Source organism: Equus asinus, chromosome 6, assembly GCF_041296235.1.
Source record: "Equus asinus isolate D_3611 breed Donkey chromosome 6, EquAss-T2T_v2, whole genome shotgun sequence".
NCBI classification, from domain to species: Eukaryota; Metazoa; Chordata; class Mammalia; order Perissodactyla; family Equidae; genus Equus; species Equus asinus.
Window position 1 is genome coordinate 68746740 of NC_091795.1, and position 20487 is coordinate 68767226.

A 20487-nucleotide genomic window follows, 5' to 3' on the forward strand; every position below is an offset into this window, starting at 1 on the left:
CTCACTCAAGATGTTAATCTTTCTCACTTAAGATATTTTCTCTCAAAGGAGTGGGAACCTGACAATGACCTGAAAATAGCTCACTTCACCAAAATACCAACCCTCTTTGACATGATTCTTTCCTTTACCACTCTTTGTTAGTATATGTGCTTATCCATCTTGTCATTGTGGAGTGGAGACCCCAGTTTGAGCTTTGGTGTGGAAGTACCCAAACCAGCCTTTGAGGTTGCTTTACTTCTAGACCATGTCAGATCACTTGGCTTTGGTAATAGCATTCTCCATGGGGTCCAGCCTAGTTCATTATTTACATGACTTACAAGTTGAAATGATAATATTTTAGATATATTGTCTTAAATAAAATACATTATAAAATTAGGTTCACTTATTTATTTTTATTTTTTTATCCATCTACTAGAAAATTTAAAGTTACATATGTGGCTAACATTTTATTTCTATCGGATGGCACTGGTCTAGATCTTGCCTCTCACCCTGAAGCCTTGTTCTTTTTATTGTCCTGGTTACAGGCAGTGTGATGCATTCAGAACACTCTATTTGCAAAGTGTTGAAGCAAAAATATTCTTCAACTTCTACCTCACAATACATTATAGGAGAAATACAATTCTCCTATATTCCTAGGAGACATTCAGTAGGTTACCCAATAGACATTCAATAGATTAAGAGCTAAAAAGTATAATTCACATGTCACTCTTTTGCATAGCCATTTCCGTTCCCCAAGATAATTAACTGGGCTGATCTTATTCCTTATGTCTACATTTAGTACTGGACTTGTGACACTATATCGTAATTATTGTTTACATGTGCATCTGTTTACTTGCCTACAAACTCGTTGAGATCAGGGACCATGACATTTATATTTAACATGGTATATAATTTTCAATAAATGTCTCGCGAACTGAATCAAATAATATCCTGTTGTTGATCTGAATTAACATTAGTATGTAGTATATGAACATTATATCAAAACAAAGTGATATTGATAAGTTATTGATACTGAAGCATCTAAAATAATGTTTTGTAAAAAATTTCGAAACTGAAACTGCATATGATTACCAATAATTATATAATCATCATGAACTATAGTTGTGTTCACCTAAAAAGCAAAATAAATTTACATAAAAGCAAAAAATAGAACTTTTCTGAAAGTTAATAATTGCTAACAATTATTGAGCACTTCACATGTATGTGGCAGTGTGTGGAGTTCTCTAATATGCTATGTCACTCAGTTTTCATAAGATATTATCATGCCACTTTTAGAGATGAGAATACCTAGAGGTTAAATGACTTGTCCACAGTCACCCCTAAAATATGCTACATCTGGGACTGAACACAAGTAATCTCGCTTCAGAGCTCTCGAAAGTCACAAACTTTTGGAGGTAAATTATAATATGTGTGGCCCAGTAGGTTTAAAGATCACTAAAAATGGAATATGTTGCAACATCCGGATAGACAGATCTATTTTCTGTCATCTGAGCTAGATTCTCTGTCCTCAGATCAGCAAAGAGTTTTACTAGCATCACCATCATCGCTGGCCCAGTCCTTTGTAATGAGGGTGAAAGACATAGAGAACAATCCCAAAATACATTCTCTATCAGCACATCAGGTCAGAACATAAACAGGTAGATTGGCAGAAAGGAAATGGAGACGCTCCCTTTAAAAACAGCAGACAAATCTCCTAAGACAGCTCTCTGCTTTGCTTTGAACTGAAAATGTAAAACCACTGTTTAGAGTTTTTCTCTTATCCACTCCACCATGCTATTTTTGGTCTATATCTATTGTGCATGGATTATTGAATACTTTGCTCACTGAGCTCTCTTTTCTTCCTTTTCCAAAGAAATCTGCAAAACATTGTCAGATTAATATTCTAAAAAAGCTGTTTCATGTAAGCCAACTCTTTAGCTCAAAAGTCCTTAGAGCTTCAGTGCTATCTATAGAATAAAGTTCAAGGTCCAACTGACCCTCGTGGCTTCCATAAGCACCCCCCGCCTCTTTCCAATATTCCACTGTACTACACATATGTATATACAGGTACTTACATCCTCTGCTGCAAGGATACTAATGCAAACAACCTCCAAACCTGTCACCCACGTTCTTATCACTCCCCTTATTCATACTACTCTTTCAGTCTTAAATTTTCTCCACCCTTCTCCCCATCTATACAAAGCTTATTTCTTCTTACAGATGCAATTCAAGTCCCACTGCTCGCCTCACCATTTCAGACACAACGTAGATCTTTCCTGCTGGTACCTAAACACGGGGCTGCCTTATTATCATTATTAACCTTACCTTATGTTACATTCCATATAAGTATGCACTCTCCTCTCAGATGAACAGCTTTTTTAGACAAAGGCCATTGGCTATACCTTTTATATATTATAAGATACCTAATATACATCTTTAAGTATAGTCAGAGCTTAGTATACATTTATTCTATTGATAAAATCCATCATTAATTGGTTATTTCTCAAACTCTCAGTTGTAGAATGTATTCATCTATTGTAAAATTGTGACATTTGGTCTTTATGCCGAGTGAATATCAGCACAGTCAGAAACTGAGTGCCCTGCAACAGCAAATATATGAGAGATCTTTGTAAAAAAGGAAAATACTGAACCAGAAAAAAACTGGTTGAGAAACTAGAAGAGAACTACTACTTCAAATATACTTTTTCTGGGCTTTCAAACTATTTACAGTGGCTTTTCTTTCCATCAGTTTACTTTTCCATATTCAAATTTAACACAGAATGTGCTTGAGTTGTTTCTGTTGCTATAATCAGATTAGCTATGGGCTTCTCAAGACTAAAATCTAGAAGTTAAAAAAAATTTAAAAATCACTTCCACCTACCTTAATATTGTTCGAATAAGACATGAGGTACTACATGGAGCTTTGTTCTGAACAACTATATATAGAGAAAAGGCAAAGTAGTTTTTTATTCACCCCCTCATTCCCCGAGTTGGCTACGAAGATGCTCTGGACTCACTACCGAATCGACACTCTTTGGGGATGTTGACACTCAGAGAGATGCTCTGAACAATTTTCTAAACATTGAATTGGATAAAGGCATATTAATATATTCAATCATTTCTGTTCACAGAATGTAATAGTCATGGAACCTGTGAGAATCTATGGGAATGTTTACATGAAATGAATTAAAAATACTAATGGGAATAAGAAGGATCATTTCACAAATGAGGATAAAAGAAAGATTTGTGTCAAATAGACCTTACTAAAAGAACGAGAACAATCACTTAAGGGAACTGTATTCTTATTTTAAAAATGCGAAATCAAATGCTGAGGAGGATTGCGTCTTTTAAAAAGGTTTAAAATGTTATATTATCTATCAGAAAAATTACGGACAAGAATCATTCATTCAAAATATTACTTCTGAGGTTAACTTCCACTGTTAAAAAGTTAAAAATCTGCCCTAAGTCAAACAGAATAGTTTTCTGTTTTAATTAAACGTGAAATAATTTTCAAATTCTTTATTCCCTAAAAGCTAAAACAGGACAGAGCACAAATTAATCAGGGAGAAAATCAATTTTAAGTTAATATTTTTCAAGTGTCTCTATTCGATCAGAAGCCAGTTGATAATGAACAACCTGATGAAATGAATGGAGTTAGGATAAAGAACAAATCTGAGGCTTTAAAACTAGGAGCAATCTCATTTTCTGAAATTCTGATCCAGGAGGTGATTACTTAGGTTACTGCAATGCCAAGCATATTCATAGAGGACACCAAAATGCCATTAACCTTGCGGTCATCTTCACGGTACAGATTGACAATAAAAGGACAAGAGGACGTTTTAGTATCTATGCTCTGTAAGATCAGCATAGTAAGATTACAAGATCGCTCTCTAAGTACGATACTCTATGTACACAACCAGCAGAGCTGACGGAGAAGGATAAAGTCAAAGTAGCCAAAATAATTAATGTTGTACTTACTGTGTACTTACTTGATCCTCCCCAAAACTTAACTGCACGTGATCCAAAATCAGTCCACAATACTATGTTCTTTTACCATCCTCATTGCATTGTAGGAATGCAGGCTACCAATGTCTCTTGAGGATGGGAAGAATTTATTTTGACATTTGGTCTCCCACAGGTCTATATCATTAAAAAGGTAAACTAGTGCTAAAGAGATGACACGGTTCAGATCGCTTTCAAGAGACATGTGATTTTCTCAACCAAAGTGTAAGCTTTATAATTTTATCTTAAAAAGGGAGGTAAGGAAAGGATTTTAGTGTTAAATATTGAAAAAAATAGGACCTCTGAAAAGCAGAGAAATAAAACTATAAAAACTATCTAATAAAAATATCTGTGTTAGAAAAATCCATACAAGGGTTTTTATAGTTTTATGTTAGTTCAAATCTGTATTTCAGGAACTGAGAGGAAGAAGGTTTTTTTTAATATGGCAAAATTGATAAAATAGCAAAATGGCTTAAATTAAAGACTATAACTGAATATACATAGAGTCAAATATATAGACACTGGCAAGATTGGAAGAAAAATTTGAAGTGATTAAAGATATGGCCCTGGGACCGGCCCCGTAGCCAAGTGGTTAAGTTCGCGCGCTCCACTATGGCGGCCCAGGGTTCGGATCCTGGGCGCGGACATAGCACCACTCGTCAGGCCATGTTGAGGCGGCGTCCCACATCCCACAACTAGAAGGACCTGCAGCTAAGATATACAACTGTGTACTGTGTGTGTGGGGGGGGGGGGGGGGCGGGGGGGGTGTTGGGGAGATAAAGCAGAAAAAAAAAAAAAGATTGGCAACAGCAGTTAGCCCAGGTGCCAATCTTTAAAAAAAAAAAAAAGATATGGCCCTGCATTATAAAAATAGATGGATCCAACTTCAATTTTCTTCTCCCAACACCCTCCTTATGTTCACCTCTACCTGTTCGCCTCCACTCACTGTCAAACATGGATTAAACAAACAGTAGACATCTACTTCAAACTTGTCAGTTTTATATATGAGTTTCTGAGCAAATTCTACAACATATATTGCCATGAGTATGTATGGCCTCTGAAATTGATGGCTATACATTTGTATACCGCAAATGGTCCTCACTCTCAGAAGTCTTGTATAAGTTTCCCAGAATCTCCCTTCCTATCATTGTCTACTTGCACCAGTCTTTCCCCAAACCTCTGCACAAGAAGTGGACTTGTCTCCTCTCCTAGGTGTCCTCTTTTCTTCTCTCTATTGCTGCACAAATTCTTGTGCTTTCTCCTTAATGCTTTCCTTACACTGAACAGCAAGTGCACTTTCTTCCCATACCCCTGCTTACTCATACAGAAAACATTCTCATTAAATGCAAGACTCCCTTTAGAGGTTAGCCACAGACCTTGGTCTTGATCTATGCTCTCTTACCTCTAGAGTTCTAGAAGAACAACTCATTCGGACCCAATTTTCAAACAAACAATTCAACAATTATTTATTTGGTGATTATCATGTGCCAGGCTTTCTGCTGACTCTGGAAAAACAGAGATGGTTAAGCAGAAGACCATTTGCTCCAGTGGCCTCCTGGGGAGGATAGGCAACCATACACACCACACACCATTGCTTAAGTGGTACAACAGAAATATCAGCAGAATGCTGTGGCAATAAACGCTTCTCACCTTCGTAAGGTCAGTGAGTGGCTTTTACAGCCCTTTATGGCACAACATTAAAGACAACACCTGCCAACCATTTGATATAAACTTGCTGGAATAAAGAACCTGTGCCAACTTTTCCGCTCTGTTCCATCCTATTATCTTCTTTAGTTATGTCTCCCTTTGACCACAGTCCTTTCTTTCTCTCTCCTATCACTACACCCTATGTTGGTATCATATTGTCACACTTGACATTCTGCCACTGGTTTCTCTCTCTCCCTCCCTCTCTCTCTCTCTTTCTCTCTCTCTCTCTATCTATATACATATCTTTCTCTATCTCTCTTTCTCTCTCTCTCTCTGCCACAAGGAGCAGGTATGAATTGGATTAAGAGATGAAGCCACAGTTTCTTAAGATAGGAATTGGAATATTTATCTTTATAATTCAGATTTCTAATTCAAAAAAATTAATCAAGAAAAATTTATTTTGGACTCAGATTTACAGCCATGTGCCCATCTACACACACTCAAGGTCACATGCAGCCATTGCCAAGGACGAAACATAGAACCTCTTTAGCATTTGCCCCACTCCCCTGGGTATTATTAGTCTGGCAACAGTAGGATGCTGAAGAAAAGAATGTTAATGTATCTCCATATTAGATCATCCTTATTTATAATCCTTCACAATCCTCGATTTTGTCCTGTCCGTTCAAGGCCAATATTCTATTCTTAAGAGATTACTGCATTCTATTTAGCAAAGATGTCCCACATACTCACCTAAGAGTATAGCTTAAATCGATGTAGCTGGTTCCCTGGGGAGGAGTGCAGTGTCACTAGTTCAGGACAGCAGTGATAGCTTCCAGTTTCATTTAGCTTCACAGATCTCTTATCTGAAAAAAAGAACTAAGAGCTGGGATGATATGTAAGGAGGTACGTGCAAAACTGCTTTTCCTGGGGAAGATTTAGGCAACCAACAGGCATTGTGTTAAATCTGGCACACGGATCATAACATCAACGGGAGAAAATATTGCTGATGCTGTTAATATCTGAAAAAAATGATAGGTCAAAAAGAAAGAAGAAAAATCCTTCTCTCAGAGAATATCTGTCACCCTAAAAATAGAAGTTAAAGCCTGTCTAGCTTTCTCCCCACAGCCCATTACAACAGGCATACACCCCCTCCACCTAGTACCCTCTTCGTGGATGGATTTTATTTCCACTGTGGTGTGGGCAATGACTGCTATTATCATGCACAAGAATACATTTAAATGCCAAGCCAGCTCAAATAAAAATCGCCAGACTCTTTCATACCACTGCTATTAGAAGAAAGGACTAGCATGCTATAAAAATTGCTATTTGGCCTCAAATTTCACCTTAGGTTTATAATGAGCTGAGTTGAGAGAGGATCTATTATATGCTAGAGCTTAAAGTTGAAATAAATGACTTTTATTGCTTTGGTGTGTTCAAATGAGAGCATATGCATGTGTTTGCATGCTTGTGTCTGTGTGTTTGCTTGCGTGTTGCAGTAGATACCAATAGGTACACAAAAACAATTCTGTTTACAGCACTTCTTTCCTACAGTTCATTCAGGTATGTGGTAAATTATGTGACTTCCAATGAATTCATTTATAATGGACTGAAACTACTCTCCAAGGGCGGGAAGACCGCTGGGAGGGTGGAAAGAGATGCTACAAGTACAGCTCTGCTCTTGCCGCATCGTTCTTTGAACTTTTCTTCATTTAAAGTGAGGCCGACACTTGGAGCAAGGCTGTTAGATTAGCAACATGAGAAATAATCTCTCCTTTCACACAGTGGAAATATACCTGGGAAAGTAATGCTAATTTATCGTCTATGCTGAACTGACCAAGAAAACTAGGGGGTACAACAAAGTGATTTAGAATTTACCTGAGAGCGTTTATTCAAAGATCCCAATCATATTTTGTTTATTTGGCTCTGTGACCCATTTTGTATTTAATGATCTTTGACAACCCTTTAAAAGAAAGGGATCAAAGACTCCTACTCTGCCCCTAAATCTGTCTTGTTACTTGTAGGTTAGAGGAGTAACACTGTTCACGGCTGGGGAGACACAAAGGCTTGGTTCCCGCAGACAATGTATTGTTCGGTTTGTCTGCCAATAAACCAGTGACAGCTGATTAAAGAAAACTTGCTTGCCAATTGGGTGAAACTGGGAAGAAGGTTTTGCCAGCTCCAGTGGTGTAAGTTCGTCACCAGCCTAACGACCCGGCATCAGTGTGGTATTACGCACTCAATGACAATGCTGCATTCGTGTAGTCATCAGTCACGACGCAATTGAGACTCAGCTCTATTTTTCTAACAAAATCTCATGCCTCCAGGTCCACAGTCTCTATGAAGACCAGACAAAATGTCTTTCCTAATAGACAGAGAAAAGGGCACCAAGGGACACAAAACCAGCACCGTGGCTGTTATACTTAGGATCAGGGCAGACACTCGTGAACTCCCCTAAGCAGAGACTGGCTCATGAGACTTTGTGGATAATCCAGGGCAGAGAAAACATCAGATTATCCTCCAGACTCCACCAGGGCTTGAGGGGCCCCATTGGCTTGCTAATCTTATAGCATACAACATCATCAACCACTGGCAAATGCAGAGCAGGCAGCGCTGCGATGCTACGGCATTCTCCCCAACAGGGCATACCTCCCTTCTCCTTGGTTCACGCGGCCATTCTGTCTACAGAGCACAGCCAACACTGCACACAGCACAGGCTTTAAGCTGCTCCTTCTCCATAGCCAGCGTTTTAAAGGATTGAGTAAGAAGCTGACTTTAATTTGCTTTGGATAAAGGCTAATTACAAGGACGTGTGTTCAGGGCCTTAGTTCTGTGGCATGTGGGATATTCTTTTTGATATACATTCCTCTAGAGCTTCTCTTTCATTTCCTACCGTTCCCATCTACTCATCTACTTGAGGTCAGGTTTATCTGAAGGTGATTTTGGCTTACACATCTATAATTATGCCTATTTAATCTCCTTGTAAGGGTAGAAACAATGTGTTAGCCTTATCAGTGAAAACGTGGCCCTCTTTACCATCAGATTTTCAGCTTCCATTAGGATCACAGTAAGCCAAGCTAAAAGAAGAGAAAAAATAAACTCTCTTTCTAAAGGTCAGCCTTCTTAATTAAATGAAAACTCAGGCAGCAGCATTGGAAAATGAAAGGACTCTAGCCTGTGCTCTTTCTGAGGAGACCCTCCAGAGCCTCCAGTGGATCCCACCTAAGGCAGGGCAGGCTGAGTCATTCCAGACGGAGAAGAGGCTGTGGCATTACGATGGCGGGTCCTTTTTTGTGAACAAATGGAATTGATGGTGTGTGACTGTGGCTGTAACGTACACTTCAACCTCTGCAACTGTACTCCATGATCCAGACCACCTTGTTTTCACCTTCTCTTTGACTTAAACACCACCACAGCTGCCATTCCCTCACACTTTCTGCTTTCACTACCACTGTCCTTCAACCGAGCCAGTGTGGAGGAGAAGTCAGTAAAGAGGCTCTGAGCTAGGTACTTTCACATTTAGGAGTTCACATAAACCCTGTGAGGGAAGTATCACCACCTCCCTTTATAGGAGAGCAAGCTGAAATTCAGAGAGTTTAATTATTTTACCCAAGGTCACACAGCTACTGAAGTATCAGGTTAGATTGGACTGTCTCCAGCGCCTGTCCTCTTTCCACAACAGCTAATAATATTTGCATTGCTCTGGTTCTGTTCCTACTTCTTCATTCAGGAATCTCCTGGATGGCATCTGAGGATGACACCACATCCCCCAGGATCACAACAGAGCCTACTCCATCTTACTCTCAGCCTACCTTTGTCTCGCCATTCCCTTGATTTTGTTGTTGTTGTTTTCTAATAGATTCCTGACCACTTCTAGTTGTCAGGAGCTCTGCAAAGACCTCACGTGAGTAAAGGAAGCCAAAGGTTTTCAAACATAGTAAGAAAACTATAAGAATTTAAAATGACAGTTTATTCCATCCCCTCCTTTGATGGCTACATCACTCCTGCCTTGCCCCAACACCGTCACTCTGGATAGTGACACCATGACATTGCTCTCCATTTCAGAAATTAGAGAATTCTGCCCACCTCTGGATCTGTGATTCTATTGATTGATCGTATTTATAATCAATCAAATAAATACATTGATCATAGTAATTCTTCATAAATATATAGGATCTCTTAAGTTGTTAAAAACTACCATATAATCCTAAAAGAGGTAGAAAAACTGTCCAGACACTGATGGTCTTCATATAAACAAAGGATTCCAATTAATTGTACTGCTTAAAACTCTTGGATTTGAAGGTGTTTTCAGAGAATGAATTTGTGCTGAGACAGAGCTGCCACACTCCCAACTCCATGGGGCACTATCGACGTCGAGCTCCAGGCGGAGCCATTGAGACAGCGCGATGTGGTGGCATCTTCCAAAATAGAAGGCAGAGCAGTGATGAGGTTGAAAGCAATGGTCTGCATCTCTGGCTGCAACGAGCATCACCAGGGGAGCTTTTAGGATCAATGCCTGAGCTTTACCGAGGCAATTAAGTTAAAATTTCTTGGGGTGGGTTTAACATCAGTAATGTTTTGTGTTTTGTTTTGTTTCTCTTCTCCCCAAAGACCCCCAGTACAGAGTTACATATGCTAGTTGTAGATCCTTCTGGTTGTGCCATGTGGGATGCTGCCTCAGCATGGCTTGACGAGCAGTGCTAGGTCCACGCCGAGGATCCAAACTGGTGAAACCCTGGGCCGCCAAAGCTGGAGTGCACAGACTTAACCACTTGGCCACAGGGCTGGCCCCAGCATCAGGAATGTTTTAAAACCACTGGTTTAGAGCATGCGATCTGTAAATAGGGAACCTGAAGATGAATCCTAGTTACTAAACTTTCTAAGCTTCATGTTCTTCTCTATAATATGAGGCTATGAATTGTTCTTACTTTATAGAATTGTGAATATAACCCCTACCACTGCACTTCTCTTCTAGTAAACATTTTTAAATGCTTACAATTATTATTATTATTAAGAACATATCACTGAAACTCTAATACTTTAATCTTTTTAAAATAAAAGTATAATAAACTATCAATTAGGCCCATTCTTTTCTCAGAGGTTCAAAACGTAGGTAAAATGCAATTCAGAGAGGTTAATTATTTTACCCAAGGTCATACAGCTAGTGAAGTATCAGGCTAGATTGGACTGCCTGTCTTCAGTGCCTGTCCTCTTTCTATAAGAGCTAATGTTTGTATTGCTCTGGTTCTCACTCCTTCATTCAGGAATGAAGATGAGTCAGAAGATAATTTATTCAGTCCATCCTGCAGAAATCCTACTAAACTCTAAACATGGATAGTCAACTAAAGATAACACCTGGCTTGGGTCTGGAATGGAAACTCTGCCAGTGGAGTTTTACCCTTGGCTAACTTATCTTTCCATTCTAACCACATTCCACTTTATCCTGTGTGTCCACCTTACTTCAACTCTCTCAAACACCAAGCCTGAATTTATAGTGATCTGTTAGTCACCTCTGGTGACCTCAGGTCCTTCAAAGTCAACCTTCTCCTAAGCGAACTCCTTCACAATTTAAGCCCAACCATAGCAAGTCCTGTCAATTATGTTTCATGGCGGTCTCTCAAGCATTAATCCTCTTCTCCATCCCCTCTTCAAGGCTCAGGACATTTCTTCCTTGGACTGCTTTACCTGCTACCAGCTCCTAAATAATCCTCCAGGTGCTGCTAGAAATAATCTTCTGAAAAAACAAATATTCACAAATCACTGTCTGCTTTAAAATCCCTTTTATGGCTCTGTTGTCTACAGAATCAAGTTCTGTGTCCTTAGTTCAGAGTATAAAACCCTGCAAAATCTGGCTTTCAACAAACTTTTCAGAATCTTCCCTCCACCCACCCCTTCTCTCTATGAACATCCTGATTTAGCCATTCTGGATTCTACGTCTCTGAACACGTCAATGTGTCATTGCATATGCTGTTCCCTTCACTTATTTTAGTGTTCCTATATGCTTTGCCTGGTTAACTTTTTCTTTTTCTCAGATTGGCACCTGAGCTAACATCTGTTGCCAATCTTCTTTTTCTTTCCTTCTTCTTCTCCTGAAAGCTCCCTAGTACATAGTTGTATATTGTAGTTGTAGGTCCTTCTTGTTGTGGCATGTGGGATGCCAACTCGGCATGGCCTGATGAGCAATGCCATGTCCTCACCCAGGATCCGAACCGGTGAAACCCTGGGCCACGGAAGCAGAGTGCGCTAGGCCATGGGGCCAGCTCCAAGCTAGTTAACTTCTAATTATCTTTCAAGAGTGGGATCAGGCATCATCCCTTTTATGGCTCCTCCAAGCAGCATTTGTCTTTTCTGCTTTGGTGCTTTCCATCATAGCACTTATTGTGCTTCAATATGATTGATCACGTATGTCTTTCTCACCTGATAGTATGAAGGCTCCTTAAGAAATGAGTCTATGACTAACGTATTGTTGTATCCCCAGTATCTGACAGGTTAACTTGTACCTGACAGAGTGTAAGTCGGTAACTTAGTTAAAGTGTATCTGATTAGATATCAGACTCACTAGACTGTGCTGAGGAACTTACAAAGTTCTAGGGGGTAACAAGAACTCAGACTATAGATCAATAAATGAACTACTAAAGGCGTAGATGTCTGATCCAGTGTGGATGGGGAATGGAGCTGCATCCTTAGAAAAAGATCTCTGTTGAAGCAGAAATATTTTTCCCTCCCACCTACAGCCCCAACATGAGCTGGAAGAGCCAAAAAGTATCTAGATTTGACCTTGAATTTTATTGTTGAGTTAAAGAGACGAAAAACTGTGTACTGCTCAGACACCGAGATTGACATAAATACAAGCATTAAAGGAAGTAAAAGTAGTTTAGCTCGATTTGTGACCATCTCTAGTACATAATGCTTGCATATGAGCATTGAAATTTGAACATGTTGGATCACAGGGAAAAGACTAAAAGTCTGTTGTGAAACTTGTTCTCCACGCGTATTTTGCTTTTGGACAAAGGAGATTGAACAAAGGCTTTTAAGATGATCAAAAATCTCTTTTGAAAAGTTTTCCAGTGCAAATCAGAACCACAATGAGATACCACCTCAAACCTGTTGAAATAGCTATTATTAAAAAGACAAGAAATATCAAGTGTTGGAGAGGATGTGGATAAAAGGGAACACTTGTACACTGTTGATGGGAATGTAAACTTGTACAGCCACTATGGAAAACAGCATAGAGATTCCTCAAAAAATTAAGAATAGAACAGCCATATGATCTAGCTATTCCACTTCTGGGTATTTATCTGAAGAATACAAAAACACTAATTCAAAAAGATACATGCACCCCTTTGTCCATTGCAGCATTATTTATAATACCCAAGATATGGAAACACCTAAGTATTCAATGATGGATGAGTGGATAAAGAAGATGAGATATATATATATATATATATATATATATATATATATATATATATACAATGGAAAACTACTCAGCCATAAAAAAGAAGGAAATCTTGCCATTTGTGACAACATAAATGGACCTAAAGGGTATTATGCTACATGAAATAAGTTAGACAGAGAAAGACAAATACCATATGATTTCACTTATATGTGGAATCTAAACAAACAAATAAAACAAAACAAAACCAAACTCATAGACACAGAACAGATTGGTGGTTCACAAAGGGAAAGAGGTTTGCAGGGATGGGGAAAGGGGTGAAGGGGACCAACTGCATGGTGACGGATGGCAACGAGACTTAAGTCATGATCACTATTTAGTGCATATAAATATTGAATTATAGTGTTGTACATCTGAAATGTATACAACGTTATATACCAATTTTACTAGGATTAAAAAAAGTTTCCCTTCTCTGGAATTCCAGATTAATCATGTTTTTAGGAAGCTAAATTAATTAACAGGAAGTAGTTCTCAATGAGATGATTAAAAATTAGTCATTCATGCAATTCTTGGAAGATGGCAGAATAGGAAGCACCAGGAATCTGTCTCCCCACCTAGACCACAATTGCAGTGACCGAGTCTGTCTGATGTAATTATTTTGGAATTCTGGAGTCTGTTGATGGCTTGCAACTTCCAGGGTAAGTCTTGGACAATAAATTGTGGTTAATTTCAGTCTATTTCAGCTCTTAGCACAGTAGCAGTTACTCATCCCTCACTCCTAACTGCATAGGCAGCCAGCCATGCACACGTTCTTAGAGCAGCTTGCACACAGCCTGTAGGAGCCATGGTGGCCAAAAGGACCCTGTCCTCCAAATATTGGTGATCTGTACTCTGACCACTGATTGCTGCTCTTGATCATATAGAAGTAGACAGAGAGACAGCAGCCGTTATTGCTGCACTTCCCCCGATTGTTACAAGACCCTCACCTTCTGGCTGAAGTGACTTCCAGGGTATTTAAAGGGCCAGTGCCTTTCCTCGTCTTGATTTTTTTCTTTTTCCCTTTTTTGGGAGCCAGGCATTAAAGACTAGGACATTCAAAACAACTGCATATATGGGAAAAATTAGAAAATGACCACACATACCCAGGGGAAGTCTCCGTAAAGACCTGAGATGACCTTAAGTTTACACCTAAAGCTGATTCTCAGCACAGAGGTAGCCTACAGTTATAAAATATAAACAATAACAAAGAACAGCAAATCTTGGGGTAAGAGGACAGCCTAATTTCCAGAGTTACCACATTATTAGATTCAGATGTCCAGTTTTTAATCAAAAAAATAACAAAGCATACAAAGAAGCAGGAAAGTATGCCCCAAAGGAAAAAAATAAGTCAACAGAAACTGTCACTGAAAAGGAAATTATGGCAGATATACCAGACAGAGACTTTAAAACAACTATCTTAAAGATGCTCAAGAAACTAAAGAAGATGTGGAGAAAGTCAAGAAAACGATGAGTGAACAAAATGGAAATATCAATAAAGAGATAAGAAACCTAAAAAGAAACCAAAAAGAAATTTTAGAGCTGCAAAGTACAATAACCAAAATTAAAGTTTTGCTAGAGGGATTCAAAGGCAGATTTGAACAAACAGAAGAAAAAATCAACACATTTAAAGATAGGACAGTGGAAACCACTAAGTCTCAGGAAGAGAAATAAAAAAGATTGAAGCAACATAAATAGAGCCTAAGGGAACTATGCCACACTATCAAGTGAACCACCATACAGTTGTGGGAGTCTCAGAAGGAGAAGAGAAAGATATAGGGGCAGAGAGAATATATGAAGGTACAATGGCTAAAAATTTCCCAAATTTGATGAAACACATGAATATAAATATCTAAGAAACTCAACAAACTCCAAGTAAGATGAACTTGAAGAAGCCCATACCAAGACTCATTATAATTAAACTTTAGGAAGACAAAGACAAAAAGAATCTTGAAAAGACAAGAGAGAGGCAACTCATCATATACAAGGGATCTTCAATAATATTATCAGCAGATTTCTCATCAAAAACTTTGGAGGCCATAAAGCAGTGAGCCAATATACTCAAAGTGCTAAAATAAAACAACTGTCAACTAAGAATCCTACATCCAGCAAAATTGTCCTTCAAGAGTGAGGGAGACATTAAGATATTCCCAGATAAACAAAAGCTGAGGGAGTTTGTTACTACCAGACTTGCCTTGCAAGAAATGCTCAAGGGAGTCCTGCAGGGTGAAATGACAGGACATTAGATAGTAACGCAAAGCCATATGGCAAAATAAAGATCAAAATAAAGGAAAATACAATTATAAAATTAAAAATTATAAAAAGTTATATTGTTATAAAATTATAAGTGAAATTATAAAAGCTTATATTATTGTAACAACAGTTGTGGAGCTTGTAACTCTACTTTTTGTTTTCTACATGACTTACTAGACTAACACATCTTTTAAAAACAATTTTTAGTCTAAAAGCTAGTATTATTATAACTTTGGTTTGTAACTTCCATTTTGATTTCTACATAATTTCTGAGACGAATGCATTTAAAAGAATTATTAGGTTATGTTTTTGGACACACAATGTATAAAGATGTAATTTTGTGACATCAACAACCAAAAGGGGTAGGGATGGAGCTGTAAAGGACCAGAGTTTTTGTATGTTATTAAAGTTACTCTGGTATAAATTCAAAATAATGTGTTATAACTTTAGAATGCTAAATGTAATCCTCATGGTAACCACAGGGAAAATACCTATAGAATATAAACAAAAGAAAATGAGAAAGGAATTCAAACACCTCACTACAAAAAAATCAACTAAACATAAAAGAAAACAGCAATGCAGGAAATGAGGACAAAAAAGCTATAAGGTATAGAGAAAACAAACAGCAAAATGACAGAAGTCCCTCCTAACTAGTAATTACTTTAAATGTAAATGAATTGAACTCTGTAGTCAAAGACAGAGATTAGCAGAATAGATAAAAACACATGATTCAACTATATGCAGTCTACAAGAAACTCACTGTAGATCCAAAGAAACAAATAGATTGAAAGGGAAAAAGATATTCCATGCAAATAGTAACCAAAGAGAGGAGACGTGTCTATATTAATATCAAACAAATAAACTTTAAATCATAAAAGATCACAAGAGACAAAAGAGGACATTATATATTTTCAAAGTTTCAATACAGCAAGAAGAAATAACAATTATAGTCACTTATGCACCTAAAAATAGACTATCAAAATACGTGAAGCAAAACTGACAAAATTGAAGGGAGAAATAGATAGTTCTACAATAATTGTTGGAGACTTCAATACTCCATTCTCAAGAATGGATAGAAAAACCAAACAGAGGATAATTAAACAGATAGAGGACTCAAACAATACAATAAACCAACAAGATACAACAGACATATGCAGAAAACTCTACATAATAATAATACCATAACACATTATTCACAAGTGCACATGGGACATTTTCCAGGATAGAGCATATGTTAGGCCACAAATTAAGTCTCAAAAGATATAGAAAGACAGATATCAAACAAAGTGCCTTTTCCTACCGTAACAGAAGTTAGAAATCAATAACAAATAAAACTGGAAATTTCACAATTTTGTGGAAATCAAACAATATATTCTTAAACAACCAATGGATCAAAAAAGAAATTACAGAAGCTAAAATGTAATAATGTACACCTAACCTTTACATAACATTATAAACCAATATGACTTGAATAAAATAATGTAAAAAAAATTACAAGTGAAATTAGAAAATACATAGAGATTAATGAAAATGAAAATACAACTTACCAAAACTTATAGTACACAGTGAAAGCAGTGCTTAACGGGGAAATTCATAGCTGTAAATGCTTAGATTAAAAAACAAGAAAGATCTCAAATAAACAGCCCTATTTTACAACTTAAGGAGCTAGAAAAAGAAGAACAAACTAAACCCCAAGCCAGCAGAAGGATGGAAATAATAAGTTAGAGCAGAGATAAATGAAAAAGAGAATAGAAAAATAATAGAGAAAATTATTGAAATCAAAAGTTGGCTCTTTGAAAAGACCAACAAAGTTGACAAATATTTAGTTAGATGGACTAAGAAAAAATAAAAGAAGACAAATTACTAAAATGAGAAATGAAAATGGGGACAATTCTACTGATTCTACAGAAGTAAAGCGGATATTAAGAGAGTACTTTGAACAATTGTACACCAACAAGTTGGATAACCATTAAAATTTAACCAGTTAACATTTTGTAAGAATTCCTCCCTCTTGACATTAATACAAAAGCTAAGTTGTACTCGGGTCATCTGGGGTGGCTAGGAATCATTCAAATACCTAACCCACTCCAAAATGGTTACGGAACCAAAAATCAAAAAGGCACTGGTAGAACTAGCTGACATTACAATGGATGCATGTCAGCTTGACTTTCTTATCCTCAAGCAAGTATATTTTCTCCAAGAAGAGAAGAAAAAGTGAAGGGAGATGAACAAGAAACAGAGAAGCACAGAAGAATAAATAAGGTAGGTAATGGGAAAGAAAAGGATCCAGGGAGACAAGGAAAAAGCAAGAAGCAGTCATAGCAGCTTGTAATCAAGCAGTAAGAAGCCTCCACGTGGGTTTCCTCCCTCCAGCTGCAAGACTTGAGCTCTGGACCAGCTCTCACTGACTTTTCTTACACTTCACTTGTCATTGCAAGGGAAGCTGCAGGCTGGTGTGTCAGCCTCAGATCCTCTTCTGAAAACTGAGGGATTATGGATAGAGCCATCGTGAGAATGAAAGGAGGGCACAAACCAATGCACCATTGTCACTGACCCTGAAATAGACACACGTAGGTCACGGTCATCAAAAGAAGCTTCTTGTGATTAAGTAACCCAAGACCATTGATGTTACAGACTAGTGTTTCTCAACTGTGGCCACATGTTAGAATGACCTGGGGAGCTTAAAAAACATACCCAGAGGCCACCCCTAGAGATTCAGATTCAATTGATCTGAAGCAGGCCTTCACTTTTCGTACGTCTGTTTTTACTTCCTAAATGATAAGGTAATCTGGGGCCACTTTTACAAAGGGAAAATTTCCAAAATATGCTGCCAGGTCATTTATTGCCAAAATAACTAAATTTGACTATTCTAAATTATGTTTTTTAGGTTGAATACCTTTTTCATTTTTTAAAATATTATTTTCTTGAGGTCATATTGGTTTCTAACATTGTATAAATTTCAGGTATACTTTTGTGTGTGTGTGAGGAAAATTGGCCCTGAGCTAACATCTGTGCCAATCTTCCTCTGTCTTATGTGGGATGCCACCATAGTGTGGCTTGACAGGCGATGGTAGGTCCGCACCCAGGATCCAAACCGGCAAATCTTGGGCTGCTGAAGCAGAGTGCGAGAACTTAACCGCTACACCACCAGGCCAGCCCCCAGGTGTACATTATTATATTTCAGCTTCTGTACAGAGTGCATCATGTTCACCACTAACAGCCTAGTTTTTATCCATCACCCTACATACGTGCCCATTTACCCCTTTCACCCTCCTCCCACCCGCTGCCCCTCTGGTAACCACCAATCTGTTCTCTGTATATGTGTGTTTATTTGTTTATCTTCCACATATGAGTGAAATCATACAGTGTTTTTTCTGACTTATTTCACTTAGCGTAATATCCTCAAGGTCCATCCATGTTGTCACAAATGGCACAATTTTGTCTTTTTTATGGCTGAATAGGATTCTATGTGGCATATATATATATGTATATACCACATCTTCCTTATCCATTCATCTGTTAATGAGCACTTGGGTTGCTTCCAAGTCTTGGATATTGAGAATAATGCTGCAATGAACATAGAGGTGCATGTATCTTTTTGAATTAGTGTTTTCATGTTCTTTAGATAAATACCCAGAAGCAGAATAGCTGGATAATATGGTATTTCTATTTTTAATTTTTTGAGACATCCCCACACTATTTTCCATAGTGGCTGCACCAGTCTGCATTTCCCCCAGCAGAGTACAAGGGTTCCCTCTTCTCCACATCATCTCCAATACTTATTTCTTGCCTTTCTATTTTTTATGTTATTTTATTTTTTTAAAGATTGGCACCTGAGCTAACAACTGTTGCCAATCTTCTTTGTTTTTTTTCTGCTTTTTCTTCCCAGCTCCCCCCAGTATATAGTTGTATATCTTAGTTGTGGATCCTTCTAGTTGTAGTACATGGGACGTCGCCTCAATGTGGCCTGATGAGCGGTGCCATGTCCGCACTCAGGATCCGAACCAGAGAAACCCTGGGCCGCTGTAGCAGAGCGTGCAAACTTAACCACTCGGCTACGGGCCGGCCCCCTCTTGTCTTTTTAATAATAGCCATTCTGACAGGTGTGACATGATGTCTCCCTGCAGTTTTAATTTACATTCTCTAATAATTAGTGAGGAACATCTTTTCACGTGCCGGTTGGCCATCTGTATATCTTCTTTGGAAATGTCTGTTCTTGGCCTCTGCTGGTCTTTTGATTGGGTTGTTCATTTTTGTTGTTGTTGAGTTGTATGAGTTCATTACATATTTTGGAAATTAATCCCTTGTCAGATAAATTATTTGAAAATATTATCTCCCAGTTGTTATGTTGTCTTTTTGTTTTGTTGATGGTTTCCTTTGCCATGCAGAAGCTTTTTTAGCCTGATGTAGTCCCATTTGATTATTTTTTCTTTTGTTTCCTTTGCCTGAGGAGACATGGTAGTCAAAAAGATACTGCTAAGATAGTTGCTATCGTCAACTATCAAACTTTTATTTCCTTGAAATCCAGGGGCATCTTCTGAATGCTTTGATCTCATTCATTAGATACCATAAAAATAATTTATTAAATTGTTTTCAACACATGTTTAAGGCACTAACAACTTTTGTATCTTATTTCATTTCATTTTAGCCACAACCTTCAAAGAGCTCAAGTCAGCCTGAATCCAAAGTCATTCAGTCCTTGATCCCAAATCCAAAATCATGCCTCTTCCATCCTGCTTCTCAAAAGGCATTTTAGTGTCTTGTCCTCCACAACTGGCACTATGCTGTTTGTATGGGAAGAAAATGAGTGAGTATTGAGCCTATAACAATCTCATCCTTTTCTCCCGCATTTATGCAAGAAAACTTACCTATGCCAGAAACAGAACAAACTGCTACTGCTACTATTTTTCTCATGTCTGCTACGAGGGAGGCTTCTGGCAGTATTAATCACTCTGCTTTTGAGAAGATACAGTCAGGGTATACATATCTTCCTAAATCCTTACATCTTATTTTAATAGGCTGTTAACATTCTTAGTTGTCATCACAGCAAAGCTTTAAGATTTCCTCTTTTTTCATAATCAAAGCACCTCATGAAGTACTTGAGTGAATGACGAGACTTCCCAAAGACCAGTTCAGGCGCTACTGATAATAGTCCTAGAATAGAGATGCTGGAATGA

At 38.0% G+C, this 20487-nt stretch overlaps 1 long non-coding RNA gene across 1 annotated transcript in view; it reads right to left on the reverse strand.

Annotated features, from left to right (window-relative positions):
- The window catches only part of LOC139045604 (uncharacterized), a 47374-nt gene extending 27118 nt beyond the window's left edge, over positions 1–20256 (reverse strand). Inside the window, exons 1-2 of the long non-coding RNA XR_011504302.1 lie at positions 20179–20256; positions 6379–6491 (exon numbers count right to left, since the gene is read on the reverse strand). This is a non-coding gene — a long non-coding RNA (uncharacterized lncRNA). The remainder of the gene's footprint in view (positions 1–6378; positions 6492–20178) is intronic.
- Positions 20257–20487: the final 231 nt, after the last annotated feature.